Source organism: Lycium barbarum, unplaced genomic scaffold, assembly GCF_019175385.1.
Source record: "Lycium barbarum isolate Lr01 unplaced genomic scaffold, ASM1917538v2 unchr_scaffold_111, whole genome shotgun sequence".
In the NCBI taxonomy this organism is placed as follows: Eukaryota; Viridiplantae; Streptophyta; class Magnoliopsida; order Solanales; family Solanaceae; genus Lycium; species Lycium barbarum.
Genome location: NW_026843420.1, coordinates 8301 through 17740, shown reverse-complemented (window position 1 = coordinate 17740; position 9440 = coordinate 8301). Strand labels below are relative to the sequence as shown.

General features: G+C 36.5%; 1 pseudogene; it reads right to left on the bottom strand.

Annotated features, from left to right (window-relative positions):
• Nucleotides 1-2403: 2403 nt before the first annotated feature.
• On the bottom strand, nt 2404-4115 carry LOC132625620 (transcription factor MYB3R-5-like; annotated as a pseudogene).
• Between the last annotated feature and the right edge of the window lie 5325 nt (nt 4116-9440).

The window sequence follows — 9440 nt, the reverse complement described above, 5'->3', positions numbered from 1 at the left end:
TGCTTGTTTGTACTATTTGTTTTACAAATATAATTTAATTGAATTGAAGAGTGAGTTGGCTGCATCATCTAAAAGCTACCAATAGGCAGAACCATTTTTTTTTGGGGTAGATATTTGAACCATTCGCCTTTTCTTCTTTATGTTATCTTGGTCTTCTACAGTAAAAAAGAAGGCAAAAGACTGAAAAAAAAGAGGAATCTGGAATTAGCACTTTTGAAAGTCATCATCCATTTCATGATTTCGCTGTGTACTCTTCTAATTTATGCGGAACAGTTTGATTGAATACGAAATTTTAAAATTATATAAATTTTTTTATGTAGATATAAAACACCTCATTAAGAATAAAATTGAAGTTTCAAGTTAAATCATTTCTAAATATAAAAATGTATAATTTTTTTTTTATAATATAAATTGAAAGGGAGGGAGTATTATCGAATGTTGACAACGAATAATGAAAACCATTTCAACACATGAGGATCTTACGGTGGCGGAGGAAGAGTGAAAGATAGGGGTTCGGTAGAACCCAATAGCTTTGGTTCAAACCTTGTATTTATTTTAAGGATATATATAATATGTATGAATTATTAATTTAGAATCTAATAACTCAAAAGGGCTAGAATTCAAAACTCATAAAATCGTAAATCCTCCCACGGGATCTTACTTTAGCATAATCAAGCTCCTCTACAATAGCACCGTTTAATTTGTCTAGATATGTTTTGATTGCTATAGCGAAATCTTGTTAGATAGAGAAAATATAATATAACATAAGATAAAACCGATTCTAACAATGACTTGGTCATTATAGTGAAATATTATCTGACTGTATTCTTCACTGGATTTGGTCGTGATTTGGAGATTTACTTTGGTATTTATCGATGAATCAAACTAAATGATACAATTCGAGATGCACACAAACAGATAACTCAAAAGTTAGAGAGATTTAAATGCGAAGGATTAATTTCTCCAATAGGAAGGATTCGAGGTGACTGCAAAGGAGATATTACTCCCTCCATTTCATTTTATGTGATAATGTTGATTGGTAAAATTTAAGGAAAATTAAAGAGACTTCTCACATAGACCAAAAGTACTTTTAGAACTTTAGTAAGGATAAAATAAGAAATTAAAAGTAATGTTTGAAAGTGCCAACGTTGTATTTCTTGATGAAATAAAACTGTGAACGTTGTCTTCTTCCCCTCCATATAATTCTCTATTTGTGAACAATATAATGTCCTTAGTCAGCAGTTTCAGAATCTATCTAATGTCCTAAGTGGTACTGCATAATTAGCAGATTAAGCAATATAAGATCTTCAAAATGAATGAAAGATTATTGAGATAGCAATGTCATGTAAGATTTGCCATTTGAGTCCAGAAAACTTGACAGTTTTACCTTATTACTGGAATTATGAACAAGTAAATATTTTCTTAAGGGAGTTTCTATACTAATAGATTGCAACTTATCTTCAAGTTTAATTGTACTCACTGCTATAATATCTATGCATAATGAATGGCGAAGGACCTACAAATAATTGGTGTAGAAGAAAAAAAGGAAAAGAAAAATCTAAACGAACCTAAAACAAATGAATATATGCAAGGTCAATTCTTCTGGAAATTGATGAGGTTTTACAAAAAAATCAACTGCATGGCAGCCAGTGTTTCGGATAATACCAGGGTTAAAACACTGATTCCAGCAGTAATTAATCCTGCTCAACAGAAAAGATGAAAATTGTAACGATGTAATCCAAATAGTACTCAAAGTCACCCCCCCCCCCCCCCCCCATGTCACAAGCAATTGATGACATGGTAATGCTAGTGCTAACACGAATATTTGAAGGAAAGCATGTCAGTGAACTGTGTTGTCGCATATCAGAACATTGTTAGTGCTTCGTGTTTCTGATGTTTCTGTGTTACTTGAGCCGAGGGTCTATCGGAAACAACCTCTCTACCTGCCAAGGTAGGGGTAAGATCTGCGTACAGTACTCTACCCTCCCCAGACCCACTTGTGGGATTACACTAGGTATGTTGTTGTTGTTAGTGCTTCGTGTAGCAGAAGCAACAATATAAATATATTTTACATTGTCAGTATTTGGCAAATGTGATTTCTCACCGATTAAATCCAAAAAGAATTTGCATCATCCATGAGCAGAGTTTTAATATCTAATCAACAATTACTTACATTGTTAACTGGACTCTTTCTCTGAAGTTTGAGCTAAACCTTAATGCTGAGCAGAAATCATATAAGAAAGATGATAAAGAAGCTGTTGGAATACTCCGTAACTGAGCTAATATTATGTTACTAAGGATTTATATTAGGAAATTCTGAATATATATCAATCGGAATTGATTTCAGATTCAACCACTAGATAGTGCAATATTATGTAATTTAGAAGGAAAGGATGGCGCTTATCATAGGGTTCTAGGGGAGGTGATACCCATTTTTGTTGCACGTAAACAATCTGCTACATGAGATGATAGTTGAATCATTTATTCCAGTACTTGTGCTGTTCATTGTCGAATGCAAACTTAAGCTGTTTCTCCACAGACTTGAAGATGGATTTTCGCTTAGACCTTACTCGATATGGAGGAGAGGCATTAAAAGCTTTGGTATTGCATGGCCCAGTGCCATTGTAAACAGGATTTCTTGAAGAACTTCCCCTATTCATGCCATATTTTTCTGAACTGTCGGTTTGTTTCTCCTCACAAGCATCATGCACTTCATCCTTACTCATATCTCCATCTGCATTCCCAATTTCATTACCTGGCGTGGAGCTCAACTTCCTCTTCCTGAATATGGAAGGCGTATTTGGGAAGCTTCTAGCAGCAGTTTTCTGTATGGATTCAGGGGTTTGTGCATACAAACTACTTCCCTTCAGACTACTGGGTGGAGTAAAGAAACAACTAGGTGACAAACTTGGACTTGAATCAGATCCCACAATGAGCCCATCGATTATTTAGATGATCTGAATCCATTGAAATACAACTTTCTAACTGTGGCGGTTCATAATACAATGTACCACATGTAGGTATTTCACAAGAAAATGGAGTTTCAATGACTTTAAATTGATCAACTTCACTATTCGTTCCATATCCTTCAAACCTGATTTCTGTAATTGGTTTAACGTGGATAGCATCTATTACTGGTGACTCTGCCTCCCACCTAACAACTTCAGAATCAGCGGACTCATTTTGAGGACCACTATTGGAAGCATCGATATTCAGTTTGGCATCTTGACGATTCTTACCATTTTCTATCTTACATACGTCGGTAGTTCCTGATGAAGCAAGCTCAGTTGAATCTGATCCTTTATGTGAGCAAACGAGAGCCTCTTCAGCTGAAGCTGTACCAATGGTGTCCTTACAACCATTTTGAAGGCCATCTCCTCCAACAGGTGAAAGATTTCCAGTAGCCAAATAAAGGTCCAACTTCTTCTTCAAAGAGCTATTCCAATGGTTCTTGATAGCATTATCAGTCCTGTATAAAACTTGGTCCAGTTATGAGAAAGAAACTTAGTTTAAGAGAAACTTAGTTTAAGAGACGCAAAGGTTAACGGTGGCTGAAAAATGCTTTAACTTCAGAGTGATTCTTTTTTCTGATAGTTCAAAATATATATACAAGCTGCTGAAATTCAATAGTTGCCAGCAGATAGCACTAGGTAAGACAAAAACAAATCAGATGATATAAAGCTCCAATTATATTTGTCTATATTTTTTTTTTTAATTTTCCAGGATAAGTGTCCTGGGGTGTTGTATATCATTTTATGCAAACACAAAAGAAGGGGAGGGCTAGACCATACCCCTGATATACAAACACATATTGCAAGGCAATCTAGCAAAAAGGAGAATGTTAAAACTAGTTAGCTATACATTCTTTAATATACAGTAGACCTATACACTTCAGCTCACAAAAAATTAGCTTTGTCATATCTTATCCTCATGCTAGGCATTTGACTCTTGTCTAAGTAGTAAGCACCAAAGGCCCCTTTTGGCATCTGTTGAAGGTTATGACTCAATGATGGATTCTCCTTAGATGATGCAAATTTAGCCAGAAAATCAGCAGTTTGGTTACTCTCTCTGTAGCAATGTTTGAAAGTAATCTCCATTTGATCCCCTATATCCATAGTTTCCTCAATGATATCCTTTATAGTAAGATTGTTAGGGTTCCTGTTTGTTTAACATTTCCACAATCATCAATGAATCAGACTCTACAAAGCTTTGTATGTGTCCATTGTTTTTGATCCATTGAGCAACATATCTTATTGCCATAGCTTCTATCATGTTATGACTAGTACCTCGAACTGGGATTGCAAAGGCAAAAATCATGCTTCCAGTCTCATCTCTAGCTATTCCCCCAATTCCAGCTCTATTGTCATAATTGTTCTAGCTCCCATCAGTGTTACTTTTATTTTCCCAGTTGGTGACATGCTCCCTGTTACTCGTGTAATATTTGCTCTTGGTTTAAGCTTCTCCACTACTTCACACAGTTGATGCCAAGGCAACTCCATTTTGAACTTTGGGAATGCTTTGTCCATTGCTGCTTCGAGATACCAAATCACTTGTTGTTGCATTCTCCTAATGTAGAATTTTTTCTGATCTCCATATCTGCAAGAGCATCTGTTTGTCCACATTGCCTAACTAGGATAACATGAATTATCATCTTGTGCATTTCATTTTTTGCTCCGGGTTTGCCACCATTCATGCAGAAAAGCTCTAACAGGCTGGACTTGATAACTGATTCCAAGAGGTTGTCCAAAATATTTCCACAGAAATAGAGCAGGCTCACTTTCGATGAAAAAATGTTGGATAGTCTCTGGTTGAGCATTTGAACAGCATAAGCAGTCAACTGGCATGTCCACAAACCTGCAAACAGAGTTATTAGTGAACAATAGATTGCTTTTAATCAATCTCCAAGTAAGACAAGAAAATTTAAAAGGGATGCTTTTGTGCCAGGCCCTGTTGATTCCTGTTGATTAACAGATCCTTCTATCTATGAGTTCTTATCCCATTCCAGGCTTCTTTGTTGGAAAAAACTCCATCTGCAGCAAGCTTCCACATTAAGAAGTCATTTTCGTGTTGTGAGCCAATGTTGATACTGGCAATGTGATGTAGTAACCAACCAGGAACTATGTCTCCCAAGCTTTGCAAGTCCCATTCATTATCAATAATGAAGTTTCTTACTCTTGTACTACTAGAGTGTACATAATCCGGGCAGTAAGTAGCAATAGCTCCATAACCAGTCCAGTTGTCCCACCAAAAGCTGATATGACCATTTTGAATTTTTCCAGATCATGTGTGGCTCAGCATCACTTCTGATTTTAGTCAGAGCTTTCCAAATGTGAGAATTCCCAGACACATATATCAATGTGATATCCACAGATGAACGTAAGCCACTTGCTACTAAAGTCGTTATTATCTTTTCTCTACCACAATTGAGTGAAAAACATAGCTATCGTGGGAATAATGAGCTTATTTAGTTGGACAATCAAGAAACATGAAGTTAGAAACCTAAACTCTACGAAGAGCTAGCTGATGAGGTTAGGCGACTGACAGACTTCTAGGTTAGCAGGCTTTTGAAGATGAGGTAACACCTTAAGCTGTTATTTTAATTATATTACACACACTTTTAGTTAAAAATCATAAGATTCAATCTTTTTACGTTCTTAAACTTTAAGATTAGTGTAATTAAAGATACATATATTATGAAACGGAGGAGTAGTAATGAATAGATGTGCCCTTGGAGCAAAGTTAAATCATGTGGAAAAGTATACATCGGTCAAGTCAACATTGGAGTATGGTACAACTTTAGTGTTTCGTTATGCTGGGATACAAGACAACCCAACACAAAGGGAAATGTGACTAAGTAGTGCAAAAAAAAAAAAGTTGAACCAAACTAGTACAAAAAAAAAAAAGAAAACACAATAATAGGTTTCACGCACGAATTTCGTGCGTGAAAGGACCAAACTGCAAAAATGCAACTTAGGCCTTTCAAGCACGAAATTCGTGCGTGAAGCAGCTCTTCTATTTTTTTTTTCGTGTTACCTTTCAAATCACATTTTTTTCCATACTTTGGGCAAAGATTAGTCATGTTTCAAAACCCCAAAATATCAATATTTTATATAAAACTTAATATCTTTTTTTGCGTACAATAATGTCGGCTCATTACATCAAGTCCACCTAAACGTTTGGATCGTCGTTTTAGGGGTTCTAAAGTGTCCCGAAGTAAGTTTTGAAACTTGTCATATTTATAGGGTTTTGATTTAAGTGTTTTATTATATTTGAATGTACAAATATAAATATTTGATTTAATAATAATTCATCCAATACGAGAGGTTTATACTAATTAAAAAATAATTCATTCTATTTAATTACAATACTAATTCAAAGCAATACAATAATAAATTACAATAACAATACAATCTTCAAGTTCTAGAGGCTCTATTACTTCGAGACGTGCTTGTACTATCACGGCCTTGTTGCCCACACAAACGCTTGTCATGGCCATATTGCTTATATGTAGAGCACTTGCGAGAGTAAGTTCTTTCACTAACATCCATTTGATTGGGTCTACGACTCCGTGAGTTAATGCCCAATTTCCTGATGTAATCCTTGTTAGCAACCATCGAAAACGGATCGTTTGGCCAATAAGCTTCATTACCAAGTGGGTGCAATTGGCCGGAATAGGCTCTAAGGTAACTGTGGGCCTTGTATTCCCCTGCACATAACTTGTTACCATTTTTCTCATTCTCTCGAAGCACTTGACAGCATGAGAACACGACATGTGGTACGTTTGCCACTTACCACAAGTGCATGTTCTTGTTGCCTCATAAACGGTATGCACGTTTCCACCCTTACCGTTGTAATAACCCGTCCTAACTTCATACACATGTTGAATTGGGTCATACTCGGTCATTTGGTGATGCTCACATTTTTTTCTATAATGCTCAATATTTTTGAAGGGCTTTGGCATCCATGTCCCGTCGTCGGCTAATATCGCTCTAGCCTGCCTTGTCCTAACAACAAATCGTTCCACAACCTGCTTGAAAGTCATTCTCACCATTGCGGTGACAGGTAGTCCTCGAGCAGATTTCAGCAAGCCATTGAAAGACTCTGAGCTGTTTGTTGTGAGCATGCCCCATCTTTTGCCTCCATCAGCATGAAGCGTCCATTTTTCAACTTCGAGCTTCATCAACCAAACGTATGCGGGTTCACTCACTACCCTGATCAGATCCATTTTTGCAGCCCATTTTCGTTGTTGATGCTCCATCGCAGTCCCCCACATCAATTTGTTTAGAGTGCCATTGTGAAACGTTGATTGCAAATTTGCCTTCAAGTGCCTTAAACAATAGCAATGGTAAACAAAGGGAGGCTGCCACCCTAGTAAATTAGCCATATTGTGCAATATGCTTTTATGACGATCAGACAACACGCATATGCCGGTACGATCCTTAATAACATGAGTTTTCAAATGGGTCAAAAAGATCCCCCATGTGTCGTTGCTCTCGTTAGCGGCAATTGCGAAAGCAAGAGGAAATATTGACCCATTGGCATCCATTCCTATTGCAATTAGGATCTTGATGTCGTAGGCACCATATACATGCGTACCATCTATGGATATCACTGGTCGGCAGTGAGCAAAACCATCAATGCATGGTTTGAATGTCCAAAATACGAAGTTGAAGATTTTACCCTCTATAAGCCGCCACTCTACAACAGTACCATTATTAAAATGTTGTAGAGCTGCCATATACCTTGGCAGCGATTGAAAAGAAGTATGCCAATTTCCAAAGACCATCTCAAAAGCGCGTCTACGCCCAAGAAATCCCTTTCTGTTGCTTATAGTTTTACTATATACGGTTTGAACGTTTCGAATACAATCTTTGATGGGGATCCTGCACAAGTTTAAACAAACAACATTTAGTAATGATCTTTTAATCGATATAAGACATATAATGTACTAGGTAGGATAAGTTACCTTGGCGTTTCAGCAACGTCTTTAAGTAATACTTGAGCAATCATGTTTGTATCTAAATTATAATGATCTGCTCGATTTTCTTCCATATCACAAATGTGTCTTTCGCGGAATTTTGTGATAGCCTACATACCATCAGGCTTAACAATTCCCCGAAGCAACCACTCACAGCCTTGATACCGTCGTCTACAAACTAGTCTCCATATCTTTGTGTTTGACTGATCAACCTTAAACTCCCTCATGTCCTTAAAACAATAAATTTTGACATCCCGTTGCAACGCCTTTTTGGATGCGAACAACATTCCCTTTGCAAGGTATTATCGATCTTTGTTGAGATCCTTTGGTTTAATCCGGGTTTTTTGGCGACTATCATCATCTTCTCTTGTGAAGACAAATGCATCATCACGACCCTGCAGGCTGTCAAGATATGGGATATTGTTAGAATGCCACTGAATTGGGCTTTCAGAAGTTGGGTTTTCAGCCATCGGTGGTGGTACGTGGTGGTGCATTGGTTCTTGTTGGTTTTGACTTTGAGGAATATTGTTGGTCATACCAACTTGAACATCATCATCATATTCATCATCGGTTACCTCTGTGATAAGTTGATATTTTACCAACTTATTTCTTCTTTAATCTTAGACTTTTGCTATGTTTTGATTGAGAAAATAGTGCATTTAATGTCGTTTACTTCCATGTTATAGGTTTATGTGATTTAGAAGTGATCGGAAGAAACCAAGTGAAAATAAAGTCAAAAAGAGGCCAAATTGGACAAAAACTGCACAGTTTTGCAAAACTGTCAAAAGTGGATAGTTTTGCAAAAACGGGCAGAACTGCAAATACGAAAATCTGGGGCATATTTTGTCATTTTTTGGACTTGGAAAAATTGGGGAACTACAAAAGGAAGACTAGGGGGCATATCTTGAAGATCTTTGGCAGTTTTTTACAAGTTTTGGAGACTAGGTTTCTACACCACACTTTGGGGTTGAAGATTTGAAGATTTGGTTGAGCATTTCTTAAACCTTTAATTCATTTCTTCAATTCCTTGCTTTGTATTGATTATCTAAGTGTGTATCTTTCTATTCCATTACTTGAATCTTGTTTATGAAAATATTATTGATTAAAGTTTGGTTTGAAACTCTTGTTATGCTTATGTATTGAATGATTTTTATTGCTATTGAAGTGGGTCTTTGTTGATTTAATTAATCTCGTTCTTGAATGTTTCCAAAGGGATTAGCTAATCCTAGGACTCACCCATTTACTTAGATTGAGCTCGGAAGAGGAAATCTAGGTTGGGAAAGATTAGTTAACAAGGATTTGGGTCATTAAACCCATCTAATAACTTGAGCTCGGAAGAGGATAGTTACTTGAGGTTAAATTGATTGTGCCTAATATCACACTCTAAGGATTGGAAAAGCTTAGAGTGAAATTCATTGATTTGGTTGGAAGACTTTCAATGAGATTTTAGAAATCATTATCT